At 37.9% G+C, this 14,199-nt stretch overlaps 1 protein-coding gene across 3 annotated transcripts in view; it reads left to right on the top strand.

Annotated features, from left to right (window-relative positions):
* The first annotated feature begins 1,977 nt into the window (after positions 1–1,977).
* The window catches only part of atf7ip (activating transcription factor 7 interacting protein), a 46,501-nt gene continuing 34,279 nt past the window's right edge, over positions 1,978–14,199 (top strand). For 2 of the 3 annotated variants that reach the window (XM_076983365.1, XM_076983363.1), the window contains exon 1: positions 1,980–2,248. The gene's annotated coding sequence lies outside the window, so the exon portion shown is untranslated. Of the gene's footprint in view, positions 2,249–14,199 lie in introns of all 3 variants that reach the window. The other variant, XM_076983369.1, reaches the window with a different exon arrangement.

Below are 14,199 nucleotides of genomic sequence, written 5' to 3'. Positions count from 1 at the left end.
GATAAATAAAGTTTATTATGATGAGACGAAACGTCCACAAAATTTTTATGCAGGTTCTAATTAGGCATTTCGGTTTTAATCGTGTGCAACTTGATATATTCTACGTCGACGAACTGTAGTGCCCTTGCTTTGAATGTTAGTCATGCTGTTGTGGTTAGCGTTCTGGCGCCATTTTTGCGCTCGCTCTTTCTTCTCTTGCACGCGGTATCTGACTGTGCTTCACGTGCTTCTGTCTACAGCCCCTCCCTTTTCTTCGGGTAAAAGGGGAGGGGCGAATCTTTTTGCGAAGGCAAAAAAAAAAAAACATGTTGAACGCTTAGTTGTGCAAGCTACTGGATTTAACAATTTCATATATAAATGGCCATAATGTCTACCTTTCTAAATTGTTACGTTCTTTATTTTTACGTATCTACAGCTCAGTCATTACATGCTGTCTTGGCACTGTAGTGCTGTTAGTTTAAGATGAAGATTGACACCCCTTTTGTGCATATTGATTCAGGTGAATATAAATGGGCTAATCAAGTAATATCCAGCTGACAGCCTACGCTGTTGTTGCCTCTTTCATTGCTTATGTTTTTCATTGCTTATTTTTTTCTTAACCTATGTCAATGTCCTAGTGTGCAAGAGTGAAAACCCCTAGAGGTCTCTTGTGGAACTACAGTTGACACAGTGGACATTTTGGACAGACATGAGACAAGCTTCACAAACAAAATGGCTGATTACATATTAGAGCTGTTGTGTTAAATTTAATTTAATTGAAAATGGTTAACATTTTATACTTTTAACAGTGATATGTACTGTTAAAAAATACAAAATGTTAACCATTTTCACATATTCATTTTAGTTGTTTGGCCCCTGTATTGCTGTTTGTAAGACTTTATAGTCACCTAGATTAGGCTTAAAGATCAAATACATTTATCTTTCTCTGACAGGAATTTGACTAAAAATGGTAGGTTGAAACACTAGTCTCAAGAGAAATCAGTCTACTTGGTACATGCGTGGTACACTTGTGAAATGTAGGAGGAAAAACATTTTAAAGGTTCTCCGCCTGTCCCTTTAACATGGACAACGCAGACTCCTCTAATCTAGACAAAGCTGAAAACCGTTTTTTACGTTGTGCCTCAACAGACTCCGCCCACTATACTCCCTTCCCCCCTCCTTACTCGTAAGATCTGACATTACCCTCCCCCTCCACATATGTATGTCTTTTTCATCTACTTTCTGATAACCTATTGAATATTAGACGATTGTCTGATGTTATGACCACACACTCCACTGCGGTTTTAATCGTGGACACGGTTCTGTCCTATGCGATTCGGTCCCTGTACCGAGAGGATATAGAAAGACGAGGCAGCGGTCCGGAGAAGGAGGGGTCAAGTTGGGGGAGGAGAGATGCAGGCTGCGTTTCACTGCCCAAGCGGGTTGTGTTGAGGGCGATCACAAGAAAAATCGTTCACTGGTTCTATGAATTGAGCTAAACATATTTTCCCTGGATATGTAAACCGAAAAAAAGTATTATGTATGGCATATAAGACAAAACTGCGTTAATTACCTATCGCAATATCGTTGTCTGCATTTGAGCACTTACAATAAAGACTGTGTTGATCTGCGGAAACAAACCGGTTTCTCTTGACTGATGTGTGTAAACAGATAATTAAGTAGGCTATAATATACAAAGTGAGCTAAATTTTAATTTGCAATGCATTTTGAGTTTGTCTATGAACAATGAACTCGCAATTACCCCGAATTACAGAATTACATTCTCTGCTAGTGTAAACGTGGTGTTCAAGGTCGCATTTCCCAAATGTAATTATTATTATTATTATTATTATTTAAACTCGTTCATTTTCTTATCGGTTGTGGGCAAATATTTCGCTAATGTCCGACAGCAGGTAGGAGGCACTTATCTTCTCTCTACCTCATTCTTGCCCTCACTCATTGTCCCTCCCCCTCCCGACTACAGCCCGGGAGAGGAAGAGCCCACACCGCCCGGCTGCTACACTGTTTCGCGCCGACCGCTGTGAGACACACAGCCCCACTGTCTACAGTCAGTCAAATTGTGTGTTTGTGTGACTGTATCTAATTCCGTCACCGTCCCACGTTGACTATTTACGCTAAAAGCGTGACACTTTCGCCGGCTTAAAAACCGAACCTTCGGATGTAAACAAATAACACGACAATATTCACAAGGTTTTTACTGAGAGATTCTGGATGTACTGGTGATAAACGCGGCTGGTAAAAACATTGGGTGAGTTTTTAACACTTTATTAACCTGCCTCGTCCGTCTCCCGAACCTAAACGTGTCCACGTTTACTTTTATATTTACTTCTCAGTATTTTAGTATTAAAATGTTCTTCTTTAACGTACTTGGGTCATTTAGCTACATGAGTTTGGACTACTTATTTTAGCCCCTCAAACCGCTGAGAGATCTAACATAGATGCGGGTCAGAAAATCAGATTTTTTTGTATATTTAATTTCTTTTCTCTAAAATATTTAGATTCAGTTACCTAATAATGCCCTTGTTTTATGTGAGCCTTAGATCTTTAGATTTAATCGTCCAATTTCTTGACTTGAGGTAAATATAGCAAATCTTGTCAGTTGCTAAATCTGGTAAAACGTAAAAAAGGAAAAATTAAAAAATGTTCAGAATCATTAGTGACAAACCTCATGTTAAAAACTGCATAATTATGTAGAAGAAAACTGTCATGAGTTGGAAGTTTGCAAGAATTAGATGTTATGTGACTATTTCAAAGGCACAGACGCTGTATCTATGTCTTCATGAAAAGATAATCAAAATCACAATAAAAATCGAAATACAATATGCTAAAGAAATTTCACGACTTCTTAATCTAAATATTAGCACCACAGTTCTTTGAACATATAACGGAAGTGCTGAGAAAAAACATGCTTGTCAAGAAGGTCCATTCACTTCTATGGAAGCAAACAAGAAAGCAACTAAATAAATCTTATTTAGTAGACTTATCTTATATGATTTAAGCATGTGCCACATTCATAAACTTTAACCTTGCAAAATCAAGAATTAAGAAAGTGCCATAGAAGATATTGGGCTGCCATATTTTCTTGAAAATTCAATAGTGAGGAAATGTACCATTTAATGACTTATTGGTCAATAGAACTGTACCTACATTTGAAACCACACAATATTTTTTATTCACTCCTTACTAAGCCTAATATTTATGAAGGACTTCCATTATGTCTTGGTAACATAGCAACTGAAATGCAGTTACACCAGTCAAAGCATTTTGCACTACAGGTGACTTATTATGTGATACAAAATTAAGCTTTCAGATATTTCTATAAATGCCCTAATATAGGCACATACATTGCCAAAAAAGTGATTTTAGGAACAGCCAGCCATCGCATCCATGTTTAGTAGGGATGCACCGAAATGAAAATTCTTAGCCGAAACCGAAAACCGAAAATGAGGAAACCAAGGCCGAAAGCCGAAAACCGAAACACCGAAATACATTATGCCAATTATTATTAACATTGGATTTATGGCTAACCTCACTAAAATCAAGGCATTGCTATTCAAAGAATAAATCAACTACAAAATTTGATTTGAAAATATTTATTTAGCACTGACATTACAGTAATGCATATTATAAAGTAAAATTAGTGGTGGGCCGTTAACGGCGATACCGCTGACAACGGCCGACCACTAATTAAATTTAACTCGCTTGCAGACCGTTTTTATCCGAGAGGATAAATATATGTATTTTATACGAGTTAAATTTAATTATAACTGACTGGCCTGAAAGATAAATATAAATTCTCTCATAAAAACGTGACGTGAGTTGCAACAACATTAAACAGCTCAGGTAAACACACTTCTGAGAAATGTCGTCTGCTCGGCAAAACATAACGGGGCTCAATGTGCTTTATTAGCCTACGAAATCCCTACGACAGAGAACGGCTGATCGTCTAAGGCAACGAGTTCCATAATTTTTGGTGTAATGTCCTTTGCCTTGGCGCCATCACTGGAAAACTTTTTTGCTAGCTTTATCCAAATAAACACGTGCAGGCGATTTTTGCTTGCGTCATCACAGCACATTGTTTCGGCCGTGTTGTTTCGGTGATGAAAGTATTTCGGCCGAAAACCGAAAATGCAAATTTAAGCCATTTCGGCCGAAAATTTTCGGTGGCCGAATTTTTGGTGCATCCCTAATGTTTAGCTAAGTCGCTAGCTGTTCGAAATAAGATTTCGACTTCATCAAACAATATTTCGGTGTGACATCTCCATAAGAGTTTATTTCTTTCTCCTTGCACCACTGACATGTACTGTCAATGGGTGGTCTTCTTAGCAAAATGGTAATGTTACCCTTCATAACCCTTTAGTATACCACTACAAAGCGATCAGCCAGTCATAACTTAGCAAATGTAATGACATAGACTTACTTGAAAGTCGAATGCCAGATACCCATAATTTGGAGTGTACATTTTTTACCTTTTTCAAAGCTAATGAATGATATAAGAGAAGAGATGCAGCATGCCGTTAAAATAGTCTGGGCCTCCTCACCATCTAAAATCACAAAAACATCTTTGTTTACTCCAAGGTAGGTAGGCAGACAGCTGGAAAGCCAGTCTAAAGCCAGCATTACACATTGTATGAGATGCTGCAAATGAAATTGACCACAGTCATATATATATATAGACTGTGCATGTTCACATGAGCTGAAAGTCAGTCTGTGCAATAAAGATTTTCTTGTGAATTGTTTTGTCATTCATATGTACCTTCTTTTTGTCAAAAGGCATTCTTTTTGCTGCCACAATTCCATAAAACCACATGCTTAGTTTTAATGTCGCTATGTTGATTTTGATTTGTAATTGATGTTCAAGTTTTGTGGAATTCCAGGCTGCTCCATATTGGTTGCTTTTAAATGTGCCTCACAGTGGTTGTTGCACTGAGAACAATTTCTGACATTGCTGTCTTTGGTGATAGAGGCACTCAGAAAGCCCCAGATTGCAACTCTCAACCAAATTCATGCGATTGTCTTCTATGACAATCATCACATTCACACACTGTAAAGCCACCTTAAGTCACTGTTGTTGGAGGCCAGTGGCAGAAAGTCTGAAAACCTTTGGAAAAAATGCAAAGAAATTTACATGGTAAACTTGTGGAATTTATGACTTTATATCCTGTGTAAATGAAATGTCCTTCTGGGAAACACAAAAATTTACATGAATCATCCAAACAAACCATCCAGAAAATATAAAAGTTAATATCAACACCTTGCAGCTGGAAAATGTCTGCTTTAGGTATGACAATCTCTTAAGAAGCAGGATGGTGTTGACCAAAGCCTACTTGGAGTATAGTCCTGCTATAATTATCATCTGCATCAGAATTTTGTATTTGTCAGGATTGCTTTAGAGCAAAAGAAAAGACAGAGAAACACTAAACCCTGGTTTATGTGCATCATTCCCAGATATTCAATATCAACTGGGATATTTTAACGTGGACATTGTGTGCATTGGTGGCCAGCATTCAAATCCAAATGTATAAATGAGCAACAAAAAAGACTCTTATGCTCAGTAGTATCATCACCCAAGGCTTGTCCTATCTCTCTCTAAGACGTAGTGCCAATTTCATTATTGCTATAGTTTGATGATGGGTCATGTAAATGTGTGTAACATTGTACTTCTTCTGACAGCTGATCCTCAAACTACCCCCATTTTGTTTCACGGTAGTTTGTGCCGAGTAGTGTGAACTCATGATCAACATTACTGGATCAGCAGAATTTCCGGACATCCAGTTAGCATTTACTTTATGCACAGTTCAGAAGAGCCACATGACAAGTAGTCAAGATTTTAGAGTTCTGCACATCACGGTGTCTGTGAGCATTTGTGTGCAAGGAACCTTGATTGAGGTGACTGGATTTAGATTTGTAGGCAAACTGTTAGCTGACTGGTTTATTTGCTTATAATGCCAATAGTAAACCCCTTTTTTTGAGTTCGGAAATTTGGATTTGGCAGAGTTTCGATTAGGAATTATGTGGAGGACCTCTGATTTGAAATTTGGAACCAAAAGCAAAGGATAATGGTTGTTGTGTCTTTTTGATACCAAAACTAATGGACACTGCATAAGCTGTAACAGGTACATAAAACTCATTGACACCTTTCATTGGAGAGAATGTAAAATTTAATGACTGTGTTTTCTAAACTTTTCTGCTTTTTGTGTCCTTGTGTCACAAGAGGGCTAAAAATCCATAAAACTTGCAAGAATCCCTAACAACAAGTTTTACGTTTGTTTTTCACACACGTTATGAGATTGTGCCTTATTTTGGTAATATATTAGTTTGATACAGACTGGAATAGTACAATAAGTAAATAAAAAAACTTGAGAATGGCAAGCTGTTTCCCATTCTCCTGTAGTATGGTAGTTCCAGAGATCGGCACTCAAGTGAACGACTTGAGTCAAAGTCACACTGAAGTCGCCTACAAAAAGACTTCAGACTTGACTTGAAACTCGTCTCTAATGACTCTCAACTCGGAGTTGTCCAAAATAACTTGTGAATAAGTTTGTCTGTTATGCAAACGCTGTGTGCGAGTTATGGAAAAATGGGAAGCAACCTCTTTTCTGGTGATGTATCACAACATAGGTTATCGTGAGTAGGAAAGATTGATGTCCCCCCAATATCGGCCACCACATTAAGATTATTTTACACCGAGACGAATTCCTTTCCTTACGCAAGGAAAATGAGTGATGCTTTCCATATGGTTTTTCAGCATGCAAAATTTTTCCGTTGTTAGTGATATTTAAATAGTTTTCAGATGTTATTTTTTTTTTGCTAAAGTTTAAATGTCTTTAGAAGACCGGAGCTTACTTTTTGTTTTTAATTCTCAATGAATGGTATTGGCGATAAGAGACACAAAAAATGCACAATACGTGGAAGCGGCTGATAATGGGGGACGGCCAACAATAGGAGCTAACAAGGTAATATATAAAATAGTTATTTTCCATCTCATGTCCCTAAGCTTATCCTGGTATTGACTTGAGACTTGACTTGGACCCCAGTCTAAAGAATCATGACTTGACTTGGACTTGTATTTTGCAACTATTGAACATCTCTGGGTAGTTCATGTCTAAGGTATGAATACTCTAGTTTTCGTTGTAGTGGCTTTTTCCCCTTCGTGTTCTTCCATGAGACCCTACTTCTATAGCTGATGAGAAAATTAAACCCATTTTATTTTATTATAAGAGTCATTGGTGGCGAAGATTACAAGGATAAACCACCATGTACCCAGCCTTAGTTGTGGCAACTACTCAAACCCTTGCTAATCTTGGCAATGACATGTAGAATAAATAACATTGAAACTCGAAATATAACAGCTAAAGACAATTGTGTAACAAAATAATTCATATATTCCTCAGTTCACTGACATACTTTTAAAAAGTGAAGCAACAGTGCTCTCATTGAACAGTATTGCGTGATTGGCTTCGCCATGAAGAATACATGTGATGCTGCCTTCAAATGCAGTAATAATAGGTACCTTAGATCACAGCAGACCTCTAACTTCCAAATGGGACAGCATTTGTTTTGGGAGTATGCACACGCTGCCAAAGATTTAGGCAACTGCCTCCCAAATAGACCGCACCATATAACATTGATAAAAACAGGAGCTTTATGAATTTATGCTGTAATACTGCTTCGTTGTGACTTTGGAAAAAATATTTTATTTACTAGCAAATACACGTGTTGTTTTCCTGCCATTGTTGGACATCACAATCCAATACCTCGGACATCACAGAATTGCTCCCCTCTCCAGCAGATATAACTGCTACCACTCTTCTGGGAGGCTTCTTGTGCCCATTCAGTCACAAGTGGTCTCGTCCACACTGATGTTGCATGAGAATGCTTAGCTAGCTATCAATGGTCCAGTTTATCCAGGTTTTCTGAGGGGTTGAGGTCGGGGATCTGTGCAAGTCATTGAAGTTACTTAATACAATGATCAGACCATGTCTTTATGAACCTTGCTTTGTGTACTTGGGCACAATCATGCTAGAACAGGAAAAGACCTTCCCCAAAACGAATTCCCCCAAATTTGAAGCATATAATTTTCTGAAGTGTTTTTGAATATTGTAGCTTTAACATTATCCTTCAATGGAACCAAGGGCCTAGTCCAAACCCTGAAAAACATCCCCTGATCATTATCCCTCCTCCACCAAACATTACTGGTCATACCATTCATTCCAGTTCTTAGCTTTCCCCTGGCACCCTCCAAATCCAAATGTGTCTACCTGACCACCAGATAGGGCAGCCTCATTCATCACTCCAGAGAGCATGTTTCTACTGCTTCAGAGTCCAGTGGCAGCACACTGTACATCATTCCAGTTGACACTTATCATTGCACATGGTGATCTAAACCTTGAAAGAAGCTGCTCAGGCATGGAGACCCATTTCATTAAGCACCTGATGAACGCTGATATTGCTTCCACAGTAATGTATATCCAATTTTATCTTCCTTTGCACCCAGTTTCCTAACAAACGCTTTTTCTGCCAGTTGCTATGTCTTTTTGACTTTGTTCACATACATATGCACACATATTTTCATGCACACATATTTTCATGCAGTGTAATGTCACAGGAGGTCGTAAAGTACAAGGGAGGACTACAACAAATCACAAATATTCGTTATTCTCTATTTCGGGAATTGTTTCCTTGTCCTAACACACAGGGCCAGAGTGGGCCCCATTTTCAGCCTGGAAGTTTCATGCCCAAATCCGGCCCAAAAAGATTGACATGAGCCGGCCAATCGGGAATCCTCCCGATTAGCCACTCCGGCTCTGCTAACACATAAGGATTAAAAAATAACGTAGTATTTTAATGTAACATGAAACCATAGCCTTAATATAAATCGAGCTATTTGGAGAAGTTAAGATTAGGGGTGGGACGCGATCAAAAAAATTAATCAAATTAATCAGAAGCTTTGTAATTAATCGAAATTAATCGCATTTCAGTATTTAACATGAGAAATATTAATTTAAGTTTGAATGATGAATGAATCAATGAATATAAGCATAAACTTCAACATCTTGTTTTATTTTTCACCAGTCTACTACACAGACCAATAGATGAGTGCAGAAAACTGTTTTCAGAACACTGGTAATTCTGACCAAAAATGTTGTTTAATTTTGGGAGTTTTGCTCAGGATATTGGAAGAGTAAGAAGAATTGAAGTAAATCAGATGATGTTTTTTAATACCATTTTAGATGGTATACTTTTTCTTTAATTTCCCAGGCCTCTCCCACAGGCATCTCCATAGTGCCTAGAAGTGGTCTTCTGCATGATCAAAGCAAATGACTGGATCTTCCATTTATCATCTATATGAGCTGTCACACCAAGATCATTCTTGTTGCTAACAGAGGTCCAGTGATCCCCAGTCAGAGCCACATTTGTGGCGCTCTTCACAATAACCTGTTTTACTTCCCATTCCTCATCATACAGCTGCTGGATTTTCTTCAACATTGTCTTTCTGGACGGCAGTTCGTAACTTGCATCAGCTGACACAATATGTAGCGCTTCTTGTAAACATTTATCTCCGACCACAGAGAGCGAACAACACTGCAAATAATGTGACGTGTCAATAAACGCCTCCGCTGCTCGCGCGAGGTGTGTGGAGTCGCGCTATGGTCACTCGCGAAAGTTTAATCCAGTCTTATTTAAGTTTAATCAGTCTTAATGGTCCAATGAAGGTAATTTAAAAACCAGGACATTTCCTCACTTTAAAAAAAACCTGGGACGCCCGGGACAGGATATGGAATACGGACGTTTGGTCACCCTATCGTACTAGGAATACATTTAGCAGCTAAGTTATCATTACTGACCTGCACATTAGCCCCAACATCTTTTGCGTTGAGGTGGTAACGAAGGGTGGAAGTGCTCCTGTGATAAGCGAACTCCTTCCTGGATAAAGTGCAAATAACACTATTTGTGTTTGTACTTCCATCTGGAAGTTTTTTATATTTAAAATTCCCATCCACCAGCGTAGCCTCTTCAGTCATCTCCATCATGCTCATCTTATTGTGCGTCCATATAATCTGTATGTCTGGAACTTGTGCACTGAGAAACATTCCACGGTGCAAAAGTGTCTCATGCGTTAAATGCGTAAATTTTTTTAGTTTGTTAATTTTCCTGTAATTAATTAATCGAAATTAACGCGTTAAAGTCCCACCACTAGTTAAGATACAAGGTCAGTGGATCATTGTAAAGTTTTCTAGCTAATATTCAGTAGCTGCACGTCCAAATCTTCCAGGCAAAAAAATCTAATCAAAAATCTAAACATGCCCTTTAAACATTTGATAAAACTGATCATTTGCCCTGTATCACTGTACTGTATCATTGAACTGTAAAGCTAAGCCTGTGGCTAATTGTTTTCCTGCCACTTTTGTTCATTTAGTCAAAACTGTGACGTTGCTACGAGCTACCATACGAATGTTTTAGTACCATAGAAGTCTGTGTCTCTGAGTGAACCTCTGTTACTGTCTCCTCTAAAGGCTTCTGCTTATGTTTCCCAATGGCACATGAATACACCAGATTCTGGATTCTGTCTATTTCACTTTTTTTCCTCATCTCTTTCTAATTGTTTTATATTACATAGATCAGATTTCTTTTTTGCTATTTTAAATTCAGAAACAAGCTAATGTGTTCCACAGGCATTACCTAAGCTAAAAGGTGTTTGACCACGTTTAGGCCTTTTGTCTAATAAAATGAGTGTGTTTCCTTAGGCACAAGGTTTACAGTGTACGACATTTTATTCTTTGTTATCTTGGTCAATTTGATCCACCCCTTAGTCTGTCTGAAATGGTAGAGTCCGTCCTCCAGTAATTTTCCACTCACTCCTCTGCATTCACTGTGTTCACAAAGAGGAGGGGCATAACTGTGCCCTTGCAACACAGTTTGGCTGTGCTGCTGTCCATGCTATGTTCTCCAGTTTGGCTGTAATATGTATTTTTATCGTAATAGGTATACTGAATAAATGATTTCTTCTGAGATGGTGGTGGGAAACAATTATTTTAAGTGTAAACTGCTGTCAGGTGATATGTAGATAGATGTTATTCTTTAGTAATGCTAATGCCAGAGGTCTGTAGTTTCCCATGCTGTTTACACAGGGTTTGAAGTGAACCTTTTGAGTTTAACACATGACACAGTCTAGTCCAGTTTTACACCCCTCCCATGTAAATTTCTTTTACTCACCCAGTGTGCTGGCTGGCTGAGGGTTTGCGTCACCACATTTAATCATACGTGCTCTCTTTGTCCACTTGTAGCTGTGATTAAATTAGGACAAGGCAAATATATTTTTTTATAATCTTAGGTTTTTCCTTCAGGGTTTTTTTTTTACTGTATAAAGACATGTCATTATGAATCATTCTTTTTGTGAATTTTAATTCAAGCTAATTAAACATTACTAAAGTACTAAAATAATAAAGCAGGTCAGTGCTAATCATGTGATGCTAAATCCATATATGTAAGTAGATGTACATGTACAGAGATCTTTGTCTCTCGCTCTCTCTCTCTCTCTCTCTATATATATATATATATATCTATATATATTATATACACACACACGTCTTGGTGTTACTTGATAATACTACCTTGGGGCTAGTGCTTCAAATGGAATGTTTTGGCAAACTTTCTTTTTAGTTGGACATTAGATTATATTTCAATAGTGGATGTTAGGCATCCGCAGAAATTTTTGCTTGTACATAAATAATTAAACATCCCGATAACAAATGCTGATAAACACAAATGCCACCTGCCTTATCAGAGCCCAAACCAACCGTATCACAGAAGGCAGATGTGACATTAGCATGGAGGATGAATGTCTGACCTGCTTTTACTTAACTTCCTGACATGTATTTTAAAAATGAAAATCTGAAAACGTCTATAATGTGATAACAGGTTATACTCATATGAGATGTAACAGATTGAGAGCAGAAATCAAGCAGGGTTGTACTCCTAAATAGCCAATGTAATACTAATGTGTGAATGCAGGCTAAATGCCTAGGGAAAGGAAACAAGAATGACTGCTGCTAGGAGAACATGAAGAGCACAAGATGGAGACTACTTAACAAACTGAAAGAGAGAAGAGTCAGTGTGATAGCTTTCAGTCAGATGTTCTGGTTTTCCAGACATAGACTAGATGAGAAGTCTCCTGAATTAATAGGGAATCATCTTCGAAAATCTAGAAGTTAGCTGTTATCTGTCTGGAAGAATGTTCTTTGGTTTACCCATAGTGCATGGATTATAGGCAATGCAAGGTGTCCTGTCGTTACTGAGAATTATTCTGCATACAGGATTCTGATCCTGTATGCTGCAGCTGCTGAGCATATAGTGTGCCAGCTAATCTGGTGGCCATTTTGGGTTACTGCATGAAAGTGTGGAATAAATGTGCATGTGGGGGGTAACATCCCTTGAGCAATTGCCATTGTGCACATTGGAACCTGGGCCTGATTATTTAACCATTAATGAAAGCTTTCAATAAAACAATCCATGCATAGCTTTGGATGTTTGTAAGAATATTGCTTGAGCTATAAGCCTTTGACATAATTGTGTCCTTGCATCTAATTCAGATATGTTTTAAAACCACAAAAGCCTATAGTTCACACATGATTATGTGCTGATTTCTTATTTGCATTTAAAGCTTATCATTATTTACACATCTTGGTCTCATTAACATGAGTAAGTGTATTGAAATTTAAGATGCATATTAAAGCGATCCATGGATGAAAAATTTATGAAGGAAGAATTCAATAAAGAGAGGTAAAGTGGGATTCTTGTTTACTGAGTGAAGAAAAAAAAAACTGGTCTGAACTGCCCTAAACCGGTTACAGCAGAGCTTCCTGATTGGCTAGCAGCTGTATGAATCACTGAGCAAAGCTGTTTTTCTCTTCTTAAGTTGATCGCTAGCTATTATTTGCTTAATTACTAGAACATTTTCACTGCTTAGTAAAATTCTCTAATGGTATTTAATCAAATATATTGTTAACAATTAATATTGTTAACAATTTTATCAGGTTGCTGATGGGTTTGACTAATGCATTACTGTATTCTCTTGTAATTATCCAGGGTTGTTAAATCCTGGTTTGACAGGGTCTTCGCATTGCAGAGTTCCCTAAATTAGCCCACATGATTAAACACCTCAGCCAATTTCCGAGCCATATTTGATTTTGAGTGGTAAGTGGTCAGTTATTTCGTTTTGTGTTGCTGACAATCAGCACATCTGGATTGCAGTCTGCGCTACTGAAAAAAAAAACTGTGGGCCGCTGCGAAGCAACATGAGTCGCCATTAATGACGGCAACAAGTAAACAAAATCAGCATCTATCAACAGCAGAAGTGATATAATGGGGAGTTATGTTTTTGCAATACTTGGCATGTCCACTGAGACATTACACTCCCAGAGGTTCCCAGTGTTACTGTGTCCACTGCCATTCATGGACTAAACCATGAATATTCACAAAATGTTAAATTTCAGTATTCAGTATACATTAACTCCATACAGTCATGGAGTTGTTGGCTGTTTATTGAATTTTTTCTGCTGCTTTGTGGATAAAGATTGTGAGTAATATAGTAATATAGTGACAAATCATGCCGCGCTAACCTTTTGCATTGGCATGTACAGTTAAGACTTGTCTTTGTAATCAGCTGACTAATGAAAAACTAATGTTACATGTCTCTCAATCACACAATACCAGAAATAAAACATACTCCTAGTGCTTCTTCTCCAACCAGACATACGTTTCTGTATCTCTTTGCATGTGCACATTCACCCACAGGAACCACACTGAATGGCTAATCCTGTATAGGCTATAGCCTGTGGAAAATCACAATGTAAACACGAATAACTGCACAACTTCCTGCTGATTTTTTTTGACAAAAATTGTTTCATGGTGGTCAAAAAATGTGAAACTTGTAATTTCTTTGTTCTGGCTTTGTTGAAGATGGGGGAGGGGTACTTTTGTGTTCAGAGTGTGAAAGTGCCTATTGTGACTGTCATGTTTTCATAGTATTGAAGTGCTACTAAATTCTGTTATTTTGCCTATATTAAACATAGTGTGATTTCCTTAATACAACTAATAATAATGCAAATTGTGGATAATTGTGTGCCTGCGTGTTACAGTGTTGTTACAGTCAGGAGAGCAGTTCTTTCCCCAGCAAATCTGGTGGCCATTTTGAGT

The sequence above is a fragment of the Brachyhypopomus gauderio genome, chromosome 20, assembly GCF_052324685.1.
Source record: "Brachyhypopomus gauderio isolate BG-103 chromosome 20, BGAUD_0.2, whole genome shotgun sequence".
Taxonomy (NCBI): Eukaryota; Metazoa; Chordata; class Actinopteri; order Gymnotiformes; family Hypopomidae; genus Brachyhypopomus; species Brachyhypopomus gauderio.
Note: the sequence above shows the minus strand (reverse complement) of the source record. Positions and strands in the feature narration are given on the sequence as shown.